The 27,031-nt window shown below is 40.7% G+C and overlaps 1 protein-coding gene across 1 annotated transcript in view; it reads right to left on the reverse strand.

Moving 5' to 3' along the window:
* Window positions 1-17,640, reverse strand: part of RASGRP3 (RAS guanyl releasing protein 3) — a 50,254-nt gene extending 32,614 nt beyond the window's left edge. Inside the window, exon 1 of the mRNA XM_049830822.1 lies at window positions 17,543-17,640. The gene's annotated coding sequence lies outside the window, so the exon portion shown is untranslated. The remainder of the gene's footprint in view (window positions 1-17,542) is intronic.
* Between the last annotated feature and the right edge of the window lie 9,391 nt (window positions 17,641-27,031).

Below are 27,031 nucleotides of genomic sequence, written 5' to 3' on the forward strand. Positions count from 1 at the left end.
TGGGAAATTTATTTTCAGAAGTTGTTGCATGTAACATAACCTTTCAATGTTGGTCATGCAAAGCTCTGATGAAATATATGCCTGCTTTAATTCACCCACAAATACCATGTTTTTCAAACCTACCACATTACAGACCTTGTACTGCACACTCAGTGCTGGTGGGACTGGCGTCCTTCACCCTTTTTAGTAACCCACCCCGGCCCACTCCCCAGTGCCACTGTTACAATGAGCACAAGAGTGCTCTGAGCCAGGTCCCTGTGAGCTTGCAGCCCTTCAGACATCACTGTTGGCCAGCCACCCAAGGGACACCAGGCAGTGGCAGCTTTGCTGGCCCTGCTGGTGCTACCTCAGCCAGCCAGCTCACATGCATGGCGCAGGCAGGTATGCTCCTTTCTCAGCGAAATGCAAAGCCAATGTATCCTGACGCAACTCCCGCTTCCTAGAAAGAAAAGAAAATGCTGCTAATAAAGGCTAGGTCTGCACTACTGAACTGACCATGCCCAGACCGGCTCCCAGGTACAAGGGCCAGCTAGCAGAGGTTGGCCTGTTATCTACATCAGTGAAGTCTCTCAACCTCCCAGAGTTGGCATGTGGAAGCTGCTCATTGCCGGCCTGTGCTACCTCCTACCTGCACCTCAGATCCACTTAGGAGACCACTGACTGGTTAGGGACCTTCTAGCAGCAAGGCGCATTGCATCCCAGCACCTGGAAAAGTGTCCTGCACTGGATAATTCTCTATAGACCTGGCTTTGGAGTCCTGTGGTCCCCAGGCTGCTTTAAGCATACAGCAGTGTTTTGCTTGGAAGACCTTCAAAATGTACCGTTCAGCCAGAGATACTATTACTTTTAGATGGGTGCCTACAGCCAGGTTCTTTCCAGTCCCGGCCAACAAAGGATTTAGACATGACACACTTTTCCCTGAAGCTGAGAGAAGAAGCCTGCAGGAAATAAGCACAGCTCACTGAGTTTCTATATGTCAGTGCAGACACAATGCTGCAGCATCCCAGGTCAGCCAACAGGAAACATGAGCAGAGAGATACAAGTGTGAGTCCTGCTCTGCCAGTGCCTTCCTCCTAGCTGGAAGAAAGCACTTTCCTCTGAGTTTGGTAGTGTAGAACCCTCTCTTGAAGGCACACACATCTGTTTTTCCAGGAGTCGAAGAGAGCTCCTATTTGCAACGAACTGGGGAAAAACTAGTCCTTTCACACAACAGTAAGCAGTCAGAGCACTCGCCTAAGAAAAATGGGAAGGTGGGTACACAGTGGTCCTTGGCTTTGAACCCACGCTTGGCATTGTAGCAGAAGGCGTCCTAACAGTTAGGTCTGGGTTTAGGCTGGGTAGCCTCAACCCTTCCTGCTATAGCTATGTCATTGCACAAAAACCAAAGCTGTCTGAAGTGGACCAGAGAGAGAACACAGGGAGGTAAGGTGGCTCTCTGACCTGCTGGTCAGGCCACACATGAGCCAGGGTCACCCCAGGTTCAGTCTTTCTTCCCAAGACTGTTTATGTATTTAAAGGAAAAAAAACCCAAAGTAGAGCATTTGCTTGATTTCTTTGCTTTGAGAATTAGCCAGCAGCTGATCAGTGTTTTTCAAGATCATGACTTTGTACTTTGGCACCTAACTTTTGCTAGAATCCCACTTTGGGCATGTTTGTCCTTTTTGACTACCCCAAAGTCCTTCCCTAAGTGCTTAAATTACTGGCTTGTTTTTTTACAGATCCAGCTATCTAGTTCTTCCAACTTCATCTGACTTAGTATTTTTTTTCAAGAGGAGAAAAATAAAATCAATTTTACACTGGCTATTTCAAAATATTTTTTAGTCAGCTCTTTAAAATATAGAATTGAGAAAAGCTATTGCATTTTCTGCCTATCCATTGAAAACTGCTAAGCATGAAATGTAGGAGAGGAAGAGATTTGATCCACCTTTTCAGTTTTGTTAGTGTTACCATCCTCTATAATATACAGCATAGGAGAGTATCATTCCTATCTTCTGTTGGCAACAATTAAGGCAGCCATATAGTAATCAATAAATAATTCTCCATGTAAAATTGCAGGATTATTTTTAATTACATGACACTAATTAACCTGTAGATACCTAGATCCTGATGTTAGAGTACCATCCGCCCAAACAGCCTATCGGACCACTAAATGGCTTTATTCTCATAATGCTTTTAAAAGAAGAATAAAACATTTCCACTGGAGGAAGGAGTGGCTGACTGGGGCTAAACCACATATCCACAGCTGACCCAAAACCTGATATCACATCTCTTGACTGCAGACTCCAACAACCACAACCATTACATCATTAAGCACTGCTGTTCTACTAGAACAATAAATGTCTTGTCTATATCATGCCACAATGGTATCCAAACACACCAACACCTCTAGAGATGGATGAGTAAAATACAATTATGAATTTTGTCTACATAATTTCAATAAATTATATTTTGATAGTCAATGGCTCAATGAGAAGCACAAAAAAACATACATGTAATAATACATTTATATATACGTGTATAATAATGTGTATATAAAAATGTATCATATATGTATATAATACACATATATAATACATGTAAAGAGTTAAAAACTTTGAAGGAAGTGGTTACAAAAAATTGATTGCCAAAGGTGCAGTTGGACTTCCAAATAAAGATAACCTAGAGAATCTCTGCCCCCAGGTGCTTCCTAATGTAACTCTGAGACATCTCATTGCCATCCAGCTGTTTCAGGATTCAGGAAAGCTGGATAAGAAAAACAGAGCTCACCCAATGAGATGACACAGTTAGTGAATGACTGCCTACTACACTGAAACTAAAAAAAAAAGTATTTTTGCCTTATAATGAAATTATAAATCCTATTGAGTTTACTGTGGTTAACAGAGGTCATTAAGGACACAGGAGACACAGAGTCCTCCACAGCTATCCATTCTCATTTCTTAATCAGGTCACTTGAAATGACAGACTCCACTATGAGTGTTGCTGGGAACCTGGCACATGATGGGAAGGGTCTTCAGGGCAATAGTCAGGAATGGGTGAAGGATGGGAGGAAAATGATCAATATAAGCCTTAGTGTTCCCTCAAAGCTTACAGCTTTGTCTAAAGCCCTTCATTTAGGTAACAGATACAACCATAATATTCCTATGAACCAAGTCACGGTATCAGGCATGTCATGCTTTATTTCATGACATTTTACCATTATGGGATGCACACTTCCTACTTAGGGGAAAAGCAGAAACATCTGCAGTGATGTGCCCAGAGGTAAGAAGTCCCTGATGGACTGAACTACAGGACACAGAGTCTCTTCCAAGTCTTGCTTTCACTCTGACAGCCACATGCACACAGTTACTTTAAGCAGATGGCTTTCCTTAGCACTCTTGTGCAGTGTAATTGCATTTTGTGTTCAACATTTTGGGAGTCTTGAGATGGCGCTGTTGTGGACTGTCTTGATAGATGTATTTAAAACCAGTGTGTAAACTGTGAGCTCCTGAGATAGATGTGGTCAGGTGTAATACATTAGATTTTAAAAGAAACTGGATACCCTGCCAGTAAACTTGTGGTCTTATGCAAAAGAATTAAATGGTGAGAACAGAGTGAGGCAGCATGCAGTCAAGTTTTCAGTGTTGGCTACTGTCGTTAGTAAAACCAAAAGACATCATTTTTACTGCTGGAGGCTACTAAGGGGAGGTCCACACCTACAAGTTACAGCAGTTTAACTAATATTAAAATGTCAAGGCAGCACAAATCCCTGCGTGTGCACTTTCACATGGATTTCAAGCAAGTTATATTGGTTACAGGTGCAAGCTAAACCAATAAGTTGGGTTTAAATAGGATTAAATTTGACATACAGAGTAATATTTATTTAACTAAATGAAATTTAAACAGCTTTTTAGCTAAGCCAAAGTAAATATACATGTAGCATTTTACCCATTAATTAAAAGTGGGCTATTTTCCTTCTACTTAGGGACAATAAATAGAGTCACATGCAAACAGCTCAACTTTGACACACATGCACCTCTATGGGTCTCAGTTTATCCATAAACTTTCCAGAGGCCTGCACACAGGAGACTCATATTCTTTACAAGATTAGGACATTCTTGGCAGTGTAAGTAAGCCAGACCTCCCCTCATCTCCCCCTCTTCCAAGCCTCCACAACACAACACTTAATGCTTGCATTAAACAGCTTCCACCTGGCTGCTGGAGAAAGAGTGCTAAATGCAAGCAGCTGAACAGGGAAATAGAATCAGTAGCAGTATGCAGAAAAAGAAGCCAAGAAGAAATCAAGAGCCTCATGAGAAGGTTTAAGGGTAACTTCCCTTGCTACACCTTTATCCTGTCTTGCTTGTGTCTAGGACAAGCTCTCCAGGACAGAGTTCATCTGCTACCCTGTAGATGTAGTGGAGGCTATCACAATGAGGCCTTTTCTTGTGATTAGTCTCCACACATATAAGTGTAATTACCATAATAAGAATCCCAGCTGGGACACATAATGGCTGCACCTTTGCCTACACAAAGGTGCATTCAAGACACCTGTTTGGGCTCAAGTCAACACAGGTCTTAGGTTGCCTAATGCACTGTTCCTGAAGTTTTTCCTCTCCAAGCTGTTAAATATTTCTTTTAGGTGGTCATACCAGTTTATTTATTACAATAGTCACAACTCCATTTCTAGAAAACTCTGAACAAGTGACATACATGGCCAGGTTTCTCAAGCATCCGACACATGCCAAAGTGGTGCTAGGCAGGAAAGGGCAGTAATGCTGGGCTGCCAGGCAGCCTAACACCACCGCTTCTGTCCCAGTCCATGACCTCAACAATCACAAGCAGCTGGCTGCAGGGTGGCACATCTGGCTTACCAATGACGTTTGTCATGTGGAGCGAGGACACAGAACAAGGGAGACACTGTGGCACTGCTCCGTGAATGCAAGATACAAGCCTTGCTGGGGGCAGGAGAGGAATGAAAATGAAATATGAGAGTCTTGGGCTCATCTGATGTGACTGTACTCATTCACCTTTGCTACACACCTTCAGAGAGCAGTTACACAACAAGTCACAGTAACTGTCTGCACCCTGTTACTTTGATCCACTCTTTTTCTGGACCAAGGCGGAACTTGAAAAGTCACTAAACTGAGTGAACATCTGTGTCTGAAAAGAGGAGAGGACAGGGGGATGGTTAAGTGTACACTGCTGGTGGATGGCTAAAGTCAAACATTACATTAACAACAAACACTACGTAGGGAATGTTAGTGGCTCCACAGCTCTATGGACTCCACAGAATAAAGTTTCACCTACTCCATTTCATTCACCTACCCCAAACCAGTGTAAACTCTGTAAAACTTAATTCATTGCCAATTAACATAAATATTTAATTACTGATTTGGGTATTGGGAAACAAAGAAGACAAACATTAGAACACCTTTCCTCCCACTTTTTCAGGCTCAGCTGCACTCCAGACACCTCTCCTCCCTCCTTGTTATTGCTGCAGGTTGCACCCAGTCCCTTTGGTGAAGCAACGAGCAGTGCAGGAGGTAAGGGTCAGTACACAGCAGTTTCTCTCTCCTGCTCCTTCCTTCTCACTCTTGTCCAATGCTCTAGCATGGGTCTTCTATGGGCCACAGTCCCTTCAGAGGTGTACTTGCTCTGGCATGGGCTTATCCACAGGCCACAGTCCCTTCAGGGAAGTACCGGCTCTGCCAGAGAGCACCTCCTTGTTCTCTGACCTTGTTATTCCCTCTATTGTTCCCTCTTCCTCTCCATTCTCTTGTTCTCTCCATGTTCCTCACCCCCGTTCCCCACCTTTGGCATTTTCTGCCTTTTCTTAAATATTTTCACAGAGGTGCCACCAACCCGGCTGATGGGCTCAGGTGTGGCCTACGATGGGTCCCTTGCAAAGACAGGTGGAAGCAGCTGGGTCTTACATAGGGCAGCCCCTGGCCTCATCCCACAGAGGCCATGCCCGCAGTCTCCCTGCTGCCAAAACCTTACCATTTACATCCAATATAGCATTTTTCACCTTAACACAGAAACATGCAAGTTACAAATTGTCAAAATTTATTTCATTATGCTTAATTCTGAGAGAAGAGTCCACTGAGCTAAATATTTACTTTCAGGTCATCACAGGTCACCCAATTAACATTGTCGTGGTTTTGGCTGGGATAGTTAATTTTCTTTCTAGTAGCTGGTATAGTGTTACGTTTTGGATTTAATATGAGAAGAATGTTGATAACACACTGATGTTTTCAGCTGTTGCTAAGTAATGTTTATACTAAATCAAGGATTTTTCAGCTTCTCGTGCCCAGCCAGCAAGAAGGCTGGAGGGGCACAAGAAGCTGGGAGGTGACACAGCCAGGGCAGCTGACCTAAACTGGCCAAAGGGATACCATGTGACATCATGCCCAGTATATAAACTGGAGGCAGTTGGCCTGGGGGGCAGATTGCTGCTTGGGAACTAACTGGGCACTGGTTGGCAAGTGGTGAGCAACTCCATTGTGCATCACTTGTTTTGCATATTCCAATTATTTATTACTATTATTATTGTTGTTGTTGTTATTTTATTATGTTATTATTATCATCATCATCATGATTCTTTTCTTCCTTTCTGTCCTGTTAAAATGTTCTTGTCTCAACCCACGAGTTTTACTTTTTTATCCCCAATTCTCTCCCTCATCCCACTGGGTGGGGGGGGGAAGTGAGCGAGTGGCTACATGGTGCTTAGTTGCTGGCTGTGGGGTTAAACCACAACAAACATAGGAGGGTATTACAAATTATTTCAGGGCCCAGACATCTACTTTTCTATAGGAACAGAGGTTAAATGAATAGGGACCATAGATAAGAAACCAGGTGGTTATATGGAACCACTCATATGTACTACTAAACTATTAGCTCAGAGCCACATAATGCCTCGTAGAAGTTCATAAATTAGCACATGGGGTACAATACATGCTGACCTAAAATAAAAGAGAAGCTTACAGAAATCATGAGGAATGCTAATGGACAGTCACACGACCAAATACTTTCAGTAATCAGAAAGTCACTTGATAAAGGCTTGAGCTGATTAGACAGCATTTTTTTAGCATTCTTATCTCTGTGAAATATAACCAAGATGATTTCTGAGACAACAGAAAAAACCCCAGGTTTCCTCACTTATAACCCCCCTAAAACAATGGATAACTTGATAACTGGATTTTTAAAAACAACAAAGGTTTCATTCTCAGTTGCAATTCTAGCATTTTATGGAACTAGTTATCTACCATACTTCAGCTTTGTCCCATCCACTTCTATATTTGTTTCCTCAATTTACCGTGTTGGCATTTGCCTCTGTAACTGTAACTCCAGCTAATAATGGCAGTAAAATCTGAACATACATGCTTGAGTTATTTAATGTACTATGATGATGACATCTTACTTCCACTTTCCATCGGTCAAGGTAGAACAATTGCCCAGAATGCATCAGGTTAAAAGGAAGAGCTAAAGGAAGATTGTAGTTTGTCTTCAAAAAGAGTAAAACTTTTCAGCCACACTTCTCAGATTTGTCACAAAAATTGTTTTGCTATTCCCAATAAAGCAAAAATAAAATTACAAATATCAGACATTTGATTAAAGTGTATGATGCCAGGGGATGCAGCACTTCTGTGAATCTTTGCCCTTCAGACATATTAGAGATGTCCAACGCCAAAATACAACCCATTGGGAGAGAACACCTAACAGCAATAAGAGTTCACGTACTCTAACTCAATCTTTTTTCAGAAACCAAATCAATACATTGTCAATATCTCTTACAAGTCATACTACTGCCTGTAAGCCTTCAGAGAAACTCTTAGCAATTACCTCTGTTGTTCACAGACTTGCATACAGCTCTTTACAGTATTTCATGAATAAGTCTGTTTTGTTAACCTAGTCACATAGGTTGTCAGGGGAAAAAAACCACCTTATCAACATATATTCTTGGCTGGTTACACTGTTACATGCCTTTAATGAGACTGGATCAGCCCAAAAAAACCATCTTTTTAGTTACTTTAAAAAATGTAGGGGGAAATAATCAACCCTTCAGTTCTGAAAGACAAAGACTCAGTATATTGATTATCATATATCTGTTACAAAATATTTTAATATTATTTACCTTTCTGAGCTATATTCTCTTAAAGCCAAGCTTGAAAAATCACACTTATTTATTAATTAGATTACTAAGAAATTCTAGGCCCTATTTACCTAGACCTTCTGATATGTTCAGCTTGGAGATCTACATTTTCCCTCACAAACCTTATTTTGTCTTATTTTTAACTAAGCCAAAATTTTTTGATAGTAGCATAGTCCCTGGGTAGTGTCTTTTTTGAAGCTCTTAAATATTCCAAGAGTTATGGCAGTTTTAAGAGTCAGTGCAGCTTTCAGTTTCACACCACTTTTCAATCAATTTTAAGGCAAAGAGGAAACGTAAGAGACTCTAACTTGTATTAAAATTCAGTAAGTTTGGTATCAAAGTTCTTGCCTGATAAACCCATGGCTTCCAAATCGATTTTCACTTGGAAGAAGCTTTTTCACTCCATATAATTCTGTAATTTCCAGTTATTTCCCACTGCAGACTAACTGCTCATGGCACTATACTTTGTAGGCCCATGCTGGCCGACAGCCACATTGCAAATATCTCTGCCACAGGAATTACAAACACTTATGGAGCTTCTCAAGCACCTCAAGCTCTACAGGCTTGTGCTGGTGACCCAAACAGTAGAGATGATAGCTAAGTGTCCCAAAAAAGCAAGATGTTAAAACATATCCTCTCTTCCCTTTTCCATCTATGCAGCTACTTTGCACCAAGAGAAGAGAAAATTATCTGCTGTCACAGATACCAGTGAAGGGAGACTTCAACATCTCCTACTTACCTGCTATCATTTCTAGCATCGATGACCATATCTGATTTCTCACTCTTTCTGGTTTCCAGTGTTCCCCAAGCTGAAGAACAACTGCAGTTCCTTTACATCTAATAAAAGTAAGGGTAGGTATCACCTTTTGAAGAAGGGATGTTAAGCGCATGTTTATTTTTTCTTTTTCGGCCCTGTTATCCCACACATTACCTCATATCTATCCCCATGAATTCACAACCTATACCTATTCTGGTGTAAGGAGTGGCCTCCCCATGTAGTGAGAACAGTTTTGCTGCTGACCTTCCCTCCTGTGACTACAATCAAAACATGGGTCAGCTTCAGAAATATCTTGACCGCACATTTACAGCCTGGGAAGTACACTTATCAGTGCAGTAAATTGAAGGCAGCAACTGGCAAAAGAACAAAGGCAGGAAGAGGCTTTCAGAAACTTAAGTAATGGGAAGCTGGATGTCTGAGATGGAGCAAGACAGAGTTAAAAGGACAGAGGGGCAGGACAGAACTTTGGCTCCTTTTGCTTATTTGGCTGTTATGGTGCATTTCTAATGGAATCTTCCTTCATTTTCCCTTTGATGAATATAGAAAATGGTTCACATGTAACTGCTATTTCCCCACAGATGTGCTAATAGGTCCCAGACAAGGAGAGAGAGAATGGACTGGTTGCTAAAGGCCAGTAACCCTTCTCGCTCCCCGGTGGCAGCTTCTCATTCATTTGAGAGCAGTTGCTCTTTAAAGAGAGAATGTAAATTAAAATGGTACGCTAGAAAACACTGACAGACACACATGACAGCAGACAGACCTGCTGTGTGATCCTAGGAACTCATGCAAATTGCTTTCTACCACACACTCACATGAATCAGGGACGCCTGCCTTGTGCGGTGCTATGGTTTTGCATCTGTAGAAATCACCGATGACTCACAACTCACAGGCAAGCAGGCGTGCAAAAAAGCTGATAGAGTAAAAACACAGCCTGGAGGTTAGGAGAGATCCAGCATCTATCTTTGTGAAATTCAGCGGATGCTGGACATCAAAATACATGAGCAGTTCCTTACATCTAGTTATTTTCTATGAGTTTCCCTTGGGAAGATGGGTGAAACAATGGCAGCTTCAAATTTCTTAATAATGCAAAGACCGAATTTTAAACACAGGCATACAGTGTTTCTTAAGCCAGTTCAGAGGTTTTTAAATCAGTAGCCCTCCAACAGAGAAGAGCAGGGAAGAGATTATTTGCTCCTTCTAGCACATCTGACTACATTTTGTACTTTTTTTTCCCAGAGGTAACAAAGCAACTGTCAGTCAGCTGACTAAACTTTGTTTCCTTACTAAGCAGTCTACTAAGAAACACACACTGGTTAGTATGACCGTATGAAGACACACAGCAAACCTCTAAAACTGTTCATGATACAAGAAGTCTACAGAGTACAGGATATGAGAACAGCGTCACCACAGTTGATTCCTATATCCAAGCTTTTGGAACAGAGTGAGTTTTATTAATAACCACGTACCTTCCTAACAATTAGACAGTTTGCAGCCAAGTTAAATGCCTTCTTTAAAGAGAGAATAATGGCAACAGAGAAATTTCTCATCAAAAGACTTGAAACACAAACACAAGCTCATCTGAAGAAGGAGCTATATAAAAAAATATATGGAACAGCAAGACAATTAGAAAAAGGGGAAGGAGCAGTGTAAAAAAAAAATCTCTCTCAAAGAAAAAAAGAGGAAAAGCCTCTTACAGTTCCTGCCTTAATAAGTAATACATTAAACAAGTAACTTTGATCTTTAGTTTGTTAATATTAATTTTGGTAGTTAAATATTTATTGTATGAAAGAATATTTAACGCAGGATTGCAGCTACACAAATATCCCACTTCCACAACAGCAGAACACATTGCTACAACAGGACTTCAGAGAAACAAACCTCACCAAAACCCATTGGTTAAATTTGCAATGCTCATGTCTTAAGATACAACACTGTAATGCTCTAAACCTCATGTATTTGTAGTGCAACCTGTATTTTCTGCCTAAAAGAGTAAGATCTGTAGAAAATCCTAATATGCATCCTTTGCAGAGATGATATGCCAAAGATTCACCATTATTTGAAAAGCAACAAGAGCAGCTGCTGTAGCTGTAGCAGCTGAGAATCACATACTCCATCCACCAAGTATCTTTTCGGCTGTGTGGATAAAACTCCTTCAGTTAATTGGTAGTATAATGCCTTTGCAGTGGCTGGTTCAGGCCACCCCAAATACTTGTCGCCCTCATGAGTAACTTGGAAGACACTTATTAAATTTATCCAAGCCTGCCTGCTTTGTATTTATAGAGGAAACTCATCACTATTTACTCCTTAGCATGTATTTATCAAATTTAAGGAGCTTATCAGAATTTCTTGAAGGGTCTGCTTAACCCCAATAATGATAAAAAAGAAATAAATTCCTGTGGCTACGTGGTAAAGCTAATATGAAGAGAAAAAAGTGGTCAACCAAGGGGAGGAAATTAAAGGGTGGAAGATGTTAGGAAGATCTTGATTTAGAAGCTGAGATAGAGGCTTAGGGACTTCTTTCTCCCCCAGTATTTAGCATTGAAAGACTGACTGCTATTGCAATCAGGCTTTCAAAATAGCTCACTCCTTTTCAGACTTACTTAAAGGAATAAATTATATTTCTATAAGCGCTAGTATACCAGATAACCATGCCTGAGTCAGAGTTTACACCAATTTCTGAATCAATATAGTTAAATCAGTGCAAGAATTCCAAAAGGAGCAGATTTTGAAACACAGACATGAAGCAAATTGCAAAAGAGCCTTTACTTAAGATATATTAATCTAAAACCCACCTCTTTTATTTTGGTTCCACAATGTTAGCTGAGAACTAGATCCAAAAGAAGGTTTAAGTGCCCAAATCCTGGCTCCCTTTCACTTCCAGGGCCTGACTCCAGGGGTGTGATTCTCAGCCTGGTCTCTCACTTCTCACTTCCTTACCCCCAGAAGGTGACTGCCTAATGCTTTTAACTTCTTTCTGCATTTTCAATATTAAAGTCCCCAAATGCCCAACAGTGGGCTTCGAGAAGCCTGTCAGAGTCAGCAACACCAAGAAGCTCCCTGCTTAGGTTAGTCCTATTGGTGGGATCTGTACACCAGAAACTCCTCTGCCTTGTCTGTGTTAAGCATCCTCTGGTCACACCTAGCACGTCACTCCCATACTGAATAGGTGCAGCTGTGGTGCCCAAGCTCTTTAACCCACACCTCTGAACATTCCTTAAAGCTGAGAGAGATACAGGATCAATTCTTCCCATTAGTGGAAGGATTGTAAATCTCCCACTGTCTTGGCTGAGACAACAGAGTAGATTTACGTCCCCCAGAACATCAGTGAAATTCCATATTAAATGAAATAATGAAGTTTCTTTGGGCCACAGGGAGAAAGCAAGCAAGAACATGACTGTATAATTTAAGGGGAAGAGCATTCACTCAAGAAGAGGGAAGAAAAAGTGTATTCTAGTTCCTGCCCCAATGCTTACTTAAGATAAAAATATACAGACAGTCATTAGGGCAGGGCCTGGAAACCAAAAGTTTTAGGAAGGGTGGCAGCTGTTCCAGGAAGTATGTGTTCATGAATTTGGTAAAGCAGAGCATGAGTAAGCAAGCTGAAGTAGACAAGACATCTTTAGCAGAGGAGATTATTATTAGTCTTTTAAGGAAGCTATTTCATGAACAGTGTAATAAGGCTGGAATGTCATGGCTATTCTGATTCAGATGACAAAAATTCCTATATATCTAGACAGTAAATTGACTCAAGCCCTAGTTCAGCAAAGGTTTTCTGATGTAATTTGCCCCACTGGTAATCAATTACATATTTGCATAAACTGTTTTTTTACTTCCCATTAGCAACACCAGAATTTTCCAAACAAGCTCTGGGTTCAAACACTGGGTCACTGCAAAACAAACATAACTTATCAATGCATGCCATATGAACCAGCACTAAGATTATGGATTGGGTGGACCTAAGTAAATTATGGGTTATGAATGGAATCTTATCAGTAATAATGCTAATTCAGATTAAGGAAATCCAATTTGGTGAAACCAGAGTTTAAGCTGGAGGAATGTTATGTCTTTTTAAAGAACGTGAAAAAGAATATAGCATCATGACAAAGAATATATGCAACCTTGGGTCACGTGTCAAAGGCAGCCTCATCAATACGTTTAGCAAGCATGCAAATATACCCAATATAAGTCACGTTCAATCTATTTGACCATATCATGTACGACTTACTTAAATACTAGCCTCTAAGACTGATTTCTACATTGAAAATTATCAACCTGTTTCAGGCATAGGGAGCAAAATATACTTCAAAAGGAATGGAAAATCCTTGTTCATCTTGGAGATCCTGTTCCTGCACACACTTCCCACACTCCAGACTCTCTTGCACAAGCCCACCACTACTCTGAGTGGAACATCTGTTTCCATAGTAGGGGTTGAAAATAGAGGTAGTTTTAACAGTAGCAGAAGGAGTTGTATATGGAAATGTATTGTTATGCATAACATGTAATATCAATATATATTAGCTACTGGTATATTAAGCTTGGAATGACTTTTGTGGTAGTCCAAAGCAGACATTATGCTGAATCGCTAATATTAAATTTGTGTTCATTTAAGATGATACGGTTATTTTCTGTTTGCAGGAACTAAATATATAAAGTATCTGAACAGGAATAGCTCAGGTTTCACTAATTTTGCACAATTATGTGTGGCAGGTTCTTGAGACGTTGAAGCCTTCTCCCCTTGCCTGAGAAACTCCAGGTCATTAGTAAAGAGAATACGCATAAATCACAGGTGGGAGAGTACAATGTAGAGAGAGTCAAACTAGTTCACCTATTTGAATGATGTCAGAGGATACTGCAGCAAGGGGAGCAGTTATTCAGAGAAGTGAGACAGCAGATGGCCACCAAAACAACCAGTGTAAATCTCAGGGGTAATTGTATTTTCTGCTGAGCTGTAAACATCAGTCGTGTGGGTATTTCCACACGCCCACACTTTGACCCCAACCCTATACACACTTAGAGGTAATATGAACTTTCTGATGGGACCACTCATGAGTTCAGCTCAGCAAATACCTTGCATTTGCAGGATTAGTCTTTGTATCTGAACTGGACTCACCAAGTCTGTTTTGTTGATATTGCCAGTGCTTGCAGCTGATGTTCTTTTACCTTCACAGCAAAAGAAAAGTTCTCCCCTGTCCCAAAACCTCTAATCTGGTGGTCATGTGGCTTTTAGATATGTTATGCCAATAAGCAAATCTATTAATGAAAAGTACTACTGCACTGGCTACTCACATTGAATAGAAAAAACTCAGAGAAAAGCAATGAACAGAAAAAATCAGAAGACCTGAGAATTTGTTTCAGCTTTTTTATTCAAACACTCGGGTATAAGACATTGCCATTGCTGACTCAAAAGAAAGGGCCAACATGACAACACGTCTATCAAATTTAGCAGTGAAAAGTGATTATGCCACAAACACATTAATGGAAAACATTCTGTGCAAGATGTTTAGAGTACCTGTACAAATGTTCTGTAGCCAGGCCCAGCAGCTTAGGAAAAAAAGAAAAGCACATAAGTACCCCTTCAGTATTTTTAAAAGTAGTTTCCTCTATTCAGGAACATCCTGGGAGTGGCTTCTCTGTATAATGGTATTTTTGACTAGAGAGGTGCTGGCAAAACTGTGGTTACTATTCAGTGAGATGTTTTGCTACAGAGCAGAAATAGGTCCATTCAGAGAGCTGTAAGGCTGCCCTGATCATTTCCTCAGAGTAAAGGAAAAGGATTTAACAGGAACCTTACAAGGCTCTCAGTGATATGAATGTGCACTGAGCTTCTGCAGAGGCACAGCAATGCTCACACTGTTACTGAATCTCCTCTACTATGCAATAAAAAAAATCCAGGATGAACAACTTCTGGTAGGTATTGGACTTTCTGGAGATGCATCAATGGGAAATGCAAGGGCCGAGCACTTCCCCAAACAAAGCATGCTGAAATTTAATTCATGTAATTCATGCCTATGCAGACCTGCCTTGACCTACATGAACGTAATGGGGGGGTATATTAAAAAAACTGAGCACGTGGTTTTGTGAGATCAGGATATTATAAAATAATATAAAAGAGTGGTGGTACAGATGTTGTGTCTTCTGGTCAAGCGCAAAATCACTGTGTGCCCAAGTGGTGTTCCATGACTGGTGCTGCAGTAACAGATGTTGCAGTTGGAATTCATCAGAAAAGCCATAAAGTGAGGAGAGCCTGAAGACTGCAATACTCTAGTTTCTTGAAGTACACTGTCTGTGTTTAACAGCAAGTATCCATCCCTACAAAATGGGTTGGTGATAAGGACTGAAACAACTCTACCCTTGAGAATCTTGTAATGTTGATCACATTTTCTTTATTTTGTGGACAGAGGATTTAAAAGTCTCCCCATGAGTCTCGAATTTCATTCAAAATAAGATACAGCAATGACAGCTGGCAGCTCTAAATAAAGCTGGGTTGTTTACCTTAAATTTTGCAGATCAAAGTGATGAGTTATTCTCCCTTATTGTGAATGACCTTAATAATCAACAGCATGGAGGCACAAAACTGACCTCTCCCACCACATTTCTTTGAGATAATTCAGTGACCGCTGTGACAATGTGTTTTCAGACATTATTACTTGAAGGCAAGTTCAGCAGTGCAGTTATCTAATGTTTACTATGCAATCATCATGAGTTCCCTTTTACACTATGATTAATTCCCAGGGATGCCTGAGAATAAAATCAGTTGCACAAGAAGCACATATAGCTGGCTTGTAATCCAGCTGATGCAGAACCATATGGCTTTACATCAGCCTTCTGCACCAACCCTGGCACAGTGGTTGTGCCAGAGGCAGGGGAGAAGAAGGTACAGCAGGAATGGTCTGAGCTTCTATCTCTTTTCTGGTGGGTTTGGGGTTTAACTTGGTTTCAAAGCATGGCCCTTCAACAATCCTTTTCATCTGACTGGGCAGTTTGCTTAACAGAGAATATTGATCACAAACGTAAAATACAATGTGTGGAAACAAGCACACCGTGGCATAGTCTTACCCAAAATGAAGAATTCCTACAGCTCTGAAGAAAAAGGAAGTTATTCTGGGATCAGAATAAAAAAGTGAGAGCAGACCAGTTATTCTCCCTGCACCACATGGGATGGAGACCCAGACAGGCCTGAAGGGCCCCACTCCAGCCAAGGTTCCTGGGGGACTGGGGGCTCCTCAGCTCAAAGCCAGGCACTTCAGGGGCCGTAGGCCTGCTGCATTTATAGTGTTGCGTGCCATCTGCATGGGAGGGTTGCAGTGTAACTGCAACCTGATAGTACTTGAGCTCTTGGTTCAAAGGCAGTCTACCCCTGGAGACGTGAACAGGCAGGAAGCCAGGCAGACTTCTGGTCTTGTGAACAATTGAAACTGATTGACACTTTCTTATAAAATTTCCAGTTAGCCAGAAAAGCCATAAACTATGGTTTAAAAGAAAAATAAAATTCTTCAGGGAGAAATAAAAAGTTTCTTTCTTATGTGAGAAGTCTTTGAATAAGGATTATTCTCCCCATCTTTAAAGGAGGGACCACATGATTCACTAAACCTGCCGGGGTTTACCCTTGGTCCTGTTCTGAAATTCAGGCTTTTTGACTTGATATACACCTTCCTCAACAGGACCCCACTGCTCTCTACCTCTGCCCCTCTTTAACTTTCCCCAAAGCACTTGGCATCCCTCAGTCTCATCACATATCAAGGTCCATCACCCATTCATTTGTTCCCATTCCTCCAAAGTCTTCCTCAAAAAAACCTAATTCATGTCTATGTGAATAATTGATCAAAAGCTCCTTCATATATATCCAATACTCTAATTCCTGTGTTTTAAAGCAAAACTTCAGACTGTAACAGTCAAAAATTATCAGATGGGGAAATCAATCATTCGTGAAGCAAAAACATAAAAAATGAAAGTATCCCAAAATAAATTGAATTTAAAACTTGGTGATATTTAGGAGACTCGCTTTCTGGTTTTAGGGTGGATTTTTTCAATCTTCACAATCTAATTATGCATTATTATCCAGAATTACTCAATTATATCTTAATCAGTGCATCTTCACTGTCTTTCTGTATTTCTCTGCTTCTACCTTTTTCTTCCCCCAAAATCTCTGCATTCACCCCCAAAAAGTAACCAGTTACAAGCAACTGTCTTCAGATAAATCACACTATTTTGAGGGGGTACTTCTGTCAATTCCTAACATGAGTACTTTTAAGCCAAATACTGAAATCGCTCTATACTCAAGTTGCATCATTACCTATTGAATAGCTTTACAGAGAAAGGAAAATATGTTCATCATAAACAATCTCTTCACTCCATCATCTGAGTAAATAAACACCATTTTCCCTCCCTGGCTAGCATGAGGACAAAACACCCTACCTACCTTGCTCCTGCAAAAGCAAAACCAATGCTATTGTTAATCACAGGTCAGAAAAATATAGGCATTCTGAGCATGAATGACTGCTTATCAATGAAGTGACACCTTCACCCTTAAGTGTTTTTACAAAAGGTCTAGGATGAAAATAGGAAAGCAGTAGCAGTTTAGGGAAAACAAACAAACAAACAAACAAAAAACAAAACCAGGGAAAATCACTTACTGTACTTGGTTCTGCAGAGGTATTCAACACAAACATCACCCTTCCTTGTCCAGCTGCCAAGTGCTAAAGCATGAAATGAGCAGCTGTTTCCTTCAAGCTGGGGCTGTGTGTCTTAACTAGTCACATGCTCCTCCTGATAAATCTCACTGCCGTGCCAGGAGGTCAGAATCTGAAGATCATTATTCACCTTATTAGAAAATCCTTTTCATAACAGCAGCCTTCGCTAAAGCATTTGACTGGAACATGGCACTATGTGCTCCATAACTACTACTTTTTTTTTTTTTTTTAATGACTAACACCAAGCAGTAGATAAGCCTTAATCGACAGTAGAGGCAAGCACAATGGAAAGTTAAACACATCCCTGTTGATCACTTCAGGTTTGTTTCTGACTTCACAATTTGCTGTGTTTAAATTTAGGAATTTAAACTATCAGGAACAGAACAATTTAAAACACTCTGGCATTCATAGCATCTTTAAGACCAGGTGACTCTATAGATGATGCAAAATACGTGAGCAATCCCACTTATGGGGATTAGTTGTACTTAATGGGCAACATCACTACCTTTTGTGTTTGGATAGTAGAGTGATGAGTGCATTATTAATACTGGAGATCATTTTAATTTTGGTATCTAGCATTTTTACAGCACAGATTATGGGACTGCATTGTGCCAGACATTGTCTAGTCAGACTGTGATAGCCCTTTTGAGATGGGGCCTATCAATCTAAACAGAGAGAGCAAAATGAGAAACAAAAGCACCCTTATCCCTGTGTCCCCAGATATAGGACAAATGAAGGAGAAACACTGAAGTCAAGAAATGAACAGGTTCTAATGGAATTTTCCAGGGCAATATGTAGCCATATGCTACTGAAATTCAGCTGAGACTCTGCACCTAATTCCCTTTAGCTTGGTCACATATTTAAAGATATTTAGGTATTTAAGGACAAAGGCATACTGTCAATGGAATTTTGAGTGTGAGATGAAAACATCATTTTCTGAAACGCTTAATTCTCATCCCACTTACAGGATATACTGTGCTGAAACTCCAGCAGTGCTTTAAATTGAAAAGACTGACAGGACACAGGCAATTGCCATACCTCAGTATAGGATGTGGTAATGGTATTTTATTGTTTGGTAAGCAAGCCTGATCTTGCAAGATTGCACAGTCTCATTGGATTATAAAGGGCATTATAGGGCATTTTTCTGAAATACAACCTGCACCAATAGTTAGGACTGCAACTGAGATTTGAAAAAATTCAAGGAATTGCTCAGAGCCAGATAGGTGCCTGTTGTTAAAATTATTAAATTATAATAGTGTATCTAGCTGGCACATTTGTCAGGAACTGATGAAAGCCTGCAAATCACTGAAGGTGAGGGCTGCAGCAAAGAAGGGTAACTCAGGTTGCTTCCTTCGACCTTACCCAGCTCTTCATATTACATAAACTTGCACATGATTACGAAACCATGCAGCCATCAGCGCTGCCAGCACAGTCTGAAGCAGGGAAGAAGCGCTCGTGCTAATTTACCCATGCCTTTGTGGGTCTCCCGTTTTCTCGGTCTCGGTATCGCAGGGAAACCGCTGGCTTTCCGTGACAAGTTTTCATAGAAAAAAGCCTCCCGCGTTACATGGATTCTCATAACCCAGCCCGTTAGAGGACCTCGTCGGCAGTCAGGGAGGTGAAGGCGCCCCCAGTACCGGCGGCCGGAGCCCCAGTGAGGGGCCTTCCGCCAGCACCCCGAACCCCCGACCTTTCCCTGATGGCACGGCAGCGTTTGGTGCCTTGTTTGTCCTCGTCTGCCTCTGCGTCCACACCCCGGTAACGCATGTAAACAACAAATAAAGAAGCATCGGCTGAAAGTCTCTTCAGTGTATGGTCGGGGAGCCTCGCTCCTGCTTTTCCCCGGGAGGACGAGCCCGGCCCGGCAGCCTCCCACCCCTTGCCGGCGCCGGGTAAGCGGCTGGCGCGCGCCCCGCCAGCCGTTAGGACCCTTAGGACCCTCACAGAGAGCACCACCACACCCTCAGCGGCGGCACTTCTGAGAGAACTCTCCATTTCGGCCAGACATTTCAAAGGGCAGAAACGCACCAGGCGCGAAGGGCGACGCACGGGAGCCCCTGGATGTCCCTCAGGGCCCGAGTTCCCGGCCGAGGACCTGGCTTGAGGAGTCACCCGGCGCCAGCTGGGCCAACGGTGCTCGCCGCCGGCGATGAGCCCGAGAGGCGCTGCGGGGAGGCCCCACAGCAGCCCCCAGCGGCCCGAGGTCCTCGGTGCAGCCGCCTCAGACCCCTCACCTCGAAGGCCTGAGATGTGGGCTGCGTGCTTGAAACGCTTGGAGGTAGCATGATGCCAGCCCTCTGGTCTGCATTGGTAAATCGGTAAGTGCAGCACAAGGAGAAATGCTTCTGGAATAGTAGGTTAGTGGCTAGGTAAACTGTAAATGATTGCTGCAGATGTGTAGCACCATTTTGTCCCAGTGCACAATCAGGCTTGGCAACGTGTCCACAAGTTGCTCCTCTTGGCTGTCCTGGGAGGCTGCATGGAGGAGGCATCCCCAAGCTTCCTTGGGAACTTTCATCCGGCCTCTAAAGAGAGTGTCCCGGTGCGTGGGGCTCTGTGACCCTGGGGCCTTCTGAGGTGCTGAGGAGGTTTTGAAAGAGGGGTAGAGGAGGTTGTGAAAACTATGAATTTAAGAATGAGAAATCAGCCCATGAGGAATGAGTACATTTAAGTTTTAGGACACTGGCGGGATGATGATTTCAAAGAGGGACTGAGAGCTGCCCCTGAAGAACTGAGTTGGAAGCTCCTGCAGACCCTGGCCATGGCTGGCTGGCCACAGAGCTGGGCGTAAAATACCAGGTGTCACTCAGAGAAAGGAGAAAGCGTTCACTGTGCTTTAGGGCGTGGCCCATTGACCAAATGAGTTATCTTTCATAAATGCCATTTCATTTCCCCTAAAAGGTATTTTCATTTGATATCAAAGGTAACAGAACTGTATATGCAGCTTTAAAATGAACCCTAAATTTTTTTTACAAAATTTGTTACAAAATTACTCCTAGCTGATACTGAAGAAAACATGATTGAAGTGTGTTCCACAATGGTCTACCAGTCCACAAATGACATTAATACTACTTTGTCCGTTCCTCTGGTTACGCAGTATCAATCTCACTCTTTTACATTTTTCAAGACCCTTTGATATCATTGATTAGATACTGGTAGTACCTGGGCTATTTGAAGTAGCACACAGAACAGAGTCATCATACTGTACTGAATAGCTGCCTATTTTTATTTGGTGGTCATGCTCCACATAGGAACATAACTTGATGATAATGACTAAATGGCAATATTCCACAAACAGCTTGGGATACACTCCCTAAAAAGAAAAGGAGCCTTTGTACTTTCTGAAATGAGTAGACAAATGATTATTTTATGGTTCAGTAAAAAAATGCCATAAACTCTGATTGCGGTTTATGTGAGAAAAAGTTTATCAGTTCCTCATGCTAGATGGACAGATTTAAGTCACCATGAAACAGAACAGAGGCATAATTTGTGTATAATTCCTGAAAATAAGTCTCAAAAAGTTTTGTGGGCACTTTCTTTTTTTTTCCTGTTCTTACCTTTTTTAAAGAAATACTAAGTAGCTAATGCAGACACAGTGAATGTAATGTTGTGTTCTTATATCTATGAAATGGCATTTTCTGTATGACAAAACTTTGCTGTTTGTTACACAACGGTATACTAGCTTCTCTTTCTGTTGAGAAAACAACTCAAGACTGGATTGAAAAGGGTACACTTTTCTCTGTGGACATTAATGCCTCAAATAAAAACTAAGAAATGAACATAGATTTCTCAGACATGCTATGAGAAATACTGAACAGGAACAACAAAAATGAGTACAGTTAGCACTGAATTGTGATAGGCTTGGGTGCATGTAAAAATTTTAATGTCAAATAGTATTGATAGCTTTTAGAAAAGTTGCAAGGAAGTAAAGAATGGAAGAGTTGCCCATTTTGGTTCAGCTTGAGATCAGGAAGTTGTTTGCTTTCATTGATGCTGCATAAATGGAGCCAAAGCCTCTCCTTACTGTAGGAGAGGCTTTATTTCATGGCTTGTTTTTAATTATTGTTTCTCTTATCTTTTTAGACATACTTGGCTATGTCTTGCTTATGTGCCATTTAATTAACTGTAGGTACATTCATTTATAAACTAATCATTGATAAAGAGCTTATCTCAGCATTAGTGCTTTGATACTGTGCAAAATTTTGGAATATACAGTTATTTTCTGAATATGGCAAGTATGGACAGCTGTTTTGTGGGTTGCCTGAAAATGTCTTTTTCTGTTAACCTGTTCTTCTGGAGTTTATGTAACAGGAGGTAAGACTCTCAGTGGACAAAAATGTCAGGTTATACTACCTGCAAGTCTGTGTTACTACATTTGTTTCCTAAATGGTTGCACTATGATTTGACTGCAGCCTTTTAGAATATGTGGAATCCATAACTAATGAACAATGCCTGGTCTGCCTCACTGCCTCAGATATTATATAGCCTTCACTATCAGCAGAAGTGAAGGAAAGCAGACCATGGAAGCCTTCACTAGACAGGATGTTTTATAAATACCGAAGTGTGATTCAAAAGTCTGCTATAAATAGTCCAACAGCTCTTATACTAAGCTGCCAGCTAAAGGGCATCTGAAGGACATAATGGAAAGGAAATTTTGCTGAAAATACTGTATATAAGCCTCTCAACCTTACATTACATTAAATCAGCTTTAAACATCTATAGGCTATGTTACATCCCCAGCAATCTAAGACAATTCCAGGTTCTTCAATACAATGCTCTAGGGGGCACAGGAGTACTGCAAATACAGTGTACCCCCCCTTTTCATACCCAAGGGTATATACCCAATAGTCATGTTATGGCTAAGAAAGTAAGAGCTGAGAAGATAGGGTATCATTAAATTAGGTCATCCTTAGGTATGACCCTTGAAATCAGTCCTTTCTTTATATCAGCGATTATATGTCATAGGTGGAGCCTATGGCAATGCCTAGAGTTAAGGTTGCTAGTTGCTTTTCATTGGAAAAAAATGCTTTTGAGTGATTTTAAGTATACAAGAATATAGTAATTTAAACTGAGATTTGATATTCTGTGTACCTGCCTGGAATTTGGAGTTTGTGAATTAAGCTAAAATATCTGATAATTCCATTCTCAGAAATAATGGAGGGAAAAAATTGTGCGTTGTTAAACATTTCTTCCAAGTGTGGCATTGAAAAACAGTAACACTTCTAGGCTCTGAAGTACAGACCTGCCTTTTGACAGATTGGTTGCATCATGGCAGGCAGTGGGGGATTTTTTTGTTGACCTAGTAAACATTCAGCCCGGTTGTAAGCTTCTGAATGTTTTCACTTGCTCAGTAGAGATTTGGGTGTTTGTTACTGTGGCTGTTGAATTCTCTGGGGATTAAGCCACTCTGCCAGTGGTCTATGCCCTCAGTGCTTCTCATTCCATGCTCCAGAGGGGCTCCTACCTGTCATCCCAGCCACCTTCCCACCACTTTTGGATGGCTCTTAGTTTTGTCTTAAGCACTTTGTTTGCATGTTGAAAAACTCACGCCTGGAATGGAGGCGAATATGAAGAAGGGGTTAGTGGAGTTAGGAGGGAATGCAGTGAAGGTGCTAAGGTGCGGAAGAGATGGATAGGAGAGAAATAAAATTAGAATAGAATAGAATACAATATTATTTCTGTTGGAAGGGACCTACAACAATCATCCAGTCTAACTGTGAAGCACAGATATATAAGAGTAAAGGAGAGAGGATCCAGGAGGTAGAGATGGGAGGTAGAGGGTTGAAGTTTGATGATAAGGGTGGATTGTATAAGACTGGTGGGAATAGCATGACCAAATCACTCAAGGTACCCATTTCACTCATGTACATTACTAGTGGCTTCCCTCTCCTTTTCCTTCTTTCCTCTTGATGTCAGCTTAGAATCTGTGCTCTACTTTGTGGCAATGCTGTGCACTCACAGCTCTAAGTTAATGGTAGTTGTGCCTCAACTCATGTAATATTTTCTCTGAAGAAGCATAGGGAGATACTAGATTGTAGGGATAACAAATCTGGCATGAAAAATAGGGGATAGTCTTAATTTTTCTGTACCTTTGGTCCTCAGATTTAGAAAGGGGATGACAATGACTAATGGGGTGAATGAAAACCTCAAACCTACTCAAACAGAAAACAAATTCACAAAACCAACTCTCCTCCTCCCTTCCAAAGCCCACAGTATTCACAGAGAAGCAGGCAATTTAAAGTTCCTTCCTTATATCAACATATGTAAGAAATTTTAATTATTAAAATCATTACTATTATTTTAAGACCACAATGTTTTTTATTTCCAGTTCATTTTACTTCATTCTATTTCACAGACAGAGGTCATAATTCTTGTTTTTGTATTTGCCTTGTTGCAGGACATGTTTGTAAGTGGAAACACCTTGTCAAAAGCCTGCAACATAAATTGAGCACTAACTGGATGTTACTGTGAAGAGGCTGTGGTGGAAAGGGAGGTTTTTTAAAAGTAATATTAAGACCCTCATCATATTAAGATCCTTAGTATTATTTAATTATTATAGGTGATGTGTGGGTGAGCCATTAAATTTGTCTTTTATCCACTGTATTGTCTTCAAACATGGAATTGCATCAAAAACATCTCTTGATGTTCAGTCAAGGTGCTTGGGTAGACCAGGATGAGGAATTTCTTATGTCTTGAAAGGCACCAAATATGCAGCATGAGGCATTTCAGTTTCAAGTTTCTCAGTGCTTTCAGCAACTTTTTCTTGTTTGTTTGATGACAAGATTGCATGCTGCTTGTGAGTTTATCCGTGATGCTTCTCATTCAGTACTGCGACTTCCATTTTTACAAAAGCAGCAGGTGTTCATGAAATAGCTAATCCAAAGCAACTGATAGATGAATGTGTATGTATTTCTCACATTGTCAGTTATTGAAATGGAATTTGTTTCTTTTAGAAAGAATTTTTAGAAGGAATTTGTTTCTTCTAGAAACAAATGAGAAATTTTCTATTGTAATCCTTGAAGTACAGAGATGGACTGACAAATGTAAGTTGGTCTACACTGTGAATGCTAAATGGTAGTGGCATTGCCTTTGCTAAGGGATAGGGTCAAATTGCACCATGCAATCAAAGCAGGTGATAAGGACCTCTTCTGTAGCAATAACAATATATTCATGATTGTTTAAAAAATCCCAACAAAACAAAGCAACAAAAGCTCTTCACTGTCTATTACCAACTAATTTGAATAATTATATTCCACAGGGTGGATAAGCTTATTTCAGAAACAGAGCTTGGAGAGTGTGTTCCTATAATTCTAGACCTAGATGTAGTAGCACCACTAAGAACAAAACAAAATCTGTCATAAAGAATGTTTTTTCCAATACTAGCTTGACGGTTCTGAAGTTGAAGATTTCTAAACAGACTCGAGCATTTAGAAGAGATTTGTTTTCTTGGTTTGTCCAGCCATCTTTGTTGAGAATGACATGCTGAACAAGGACGGGGCATTGCTGCAATTTTGAATGTACAGAGGCTCTCAGTTTTTATTGTGTTTTCTGCATCTGGTAAGTTTGAGCTAATCATCAGTTCCTTTACCATTTAAAAATCTTCAACAAGTATGTTTTTTTCCACAATTGAGGCAAATGAGTACAAGTGAACAAGAGTATGACATCAGTACTTTTTTCGGAGCTCTTCATTACATCGTCTCTCAGACATGAAGTGGAGTGATAGTTGCACAAAAAGTTTTCAAGTCAGTGAATGTATGTTTTATGATGCATCAATTTCTCTTTTATACAAAGTACCTAGCTTTCTGGGACTTCTGTATTTTACTTGTCTCTCCTATTGTAAGTTCAACAACTTTCAGCTTTGTCTTGTATAAATCACCTCTGAGTATGCTTTTCACTCAAAATGTACATCACAGATAATGTTATTCTGCCAATTTTGCATTATACAAAAGTAATGAAAAATGTTGTTTCTGTTTCGTTAATTTTGGTATACATGTTGCCACCACTGATGTCACAGTGGTTCTTGGTTTGGTAAGTCAACCTGTTAGTGAGGCAGCACGTGTTGGTACTGAGTATCTGACCTTGCAGCTTGATGTAGTCCATTTGCATTGACTTTACAAGAGTGGAAAAAATGGAGTCTAGTTACAGACCCAGAAAAGACCAAAAAAGCAGCCTGTTTCCTTCCTCTCCCTGGAAAAAAAATGAACAATTTTTTTTTTAACTGTTTCTGTAAAAATATTAAAAAATAATGCACCACTCCCTTGTAAAGAATAGCACTTTAAGCTTATGCTTGCACTGTAAAATGAGGCATGGATCACAAATGCCTAACCTGGTAGAACTGGCAGGCAGGGTCTGCACAGAGTCCAAACCACAGCATGTTTATAAGTCAGCCTATGTTATCCAGCAACCTATCTGAGGTCTGCTGCATTGCATGCAAAGATTTCAGGATTCATGCTTCCAAACTTACTGTGAGATGAGTGAATTTGGATCCATGTGTGCCTTCTATGTACTCTATGAAAGCACCCAGTGCAAAGATGAGAGAGATGCTGTTGCTTCCATGCTCATTAGTTGTGAGGAGATTTGCTTATTATAGTCACAACACTTAATATTTTTGTATGCCAGAGCTCCTTGGGGTCAAGGTCTCTGCATATGTAACTACTGGATTTTTTAAACTTGTTTGAATCCGGGCCTTTCTCTGTTGCTAGTGTTCCAGTTTCATGTCTCAATGGTATGAGGACACTATCCTGCTTTTTTATCTTATTTCTGCTTTAAATTATTGCTTAAGACAGTTACCCTCCTACTCTAATAGAATAGATATTAATGAATAGAATAGAACTATAATACAATGATGGGCTGTTCCAGAATTCCATATAGGCTGTGTTGCAGTATAAAACCACGTCATTATGTAAAGGCAGTATGGAGGTTCCTTGCTTTAAGAGAGAAAGAAGAGACTAGCCATAACTGGGATGAAGGTCAAGCAGCTTGGAAGAATTCAGCATTAGTCCACTCCCCTCCCTTGCCTCTTCCCATTTCTGAAATTATAAAGAATACTTTATAGTTCAGCTGAGATTGAATGCTATTTCAGTTTTCCTTTTCCCTTTAGTAATGAGCCAGCTGATCTTTGAACATTTATCTTTGTCTCCAGCCTCCCAAGATAACTGTGGTATGGTAATAATCCAAAATAACAATGAAGCACTACGTTGGAAAAATAAAGTATGCTAGGACGTCAAGGATTCTAAGAAAGCTGAGCTATCTAAACAGAGATGTTGGTACACATTAATTTTTGTTCTCTGTAACTAAATGACCTACAGCTTTATAATGTAAACTATCATGAATTAATTAGTGGTACAATGCCAGACCTGTTAGCTTGACAAAGCATTAAAATCCACCCCTGAAAATTGAGTTACTGTGCATATGGTTGAATCATGTTGGTAG

This window comes from Accipiter gentilis, chromosome 28 (genome assembly GCF_929443795.1).
Source record: "Accipiter gentilis chromosome 28, bAccGen1.1, whole genome shotgun sequence".
Classification (NCBI taxonomy): Eukaryota; Metazoa; Chordata; class Aves; order Accipitriformes; family Accipitridae; genus Astur; species Astur gentilis.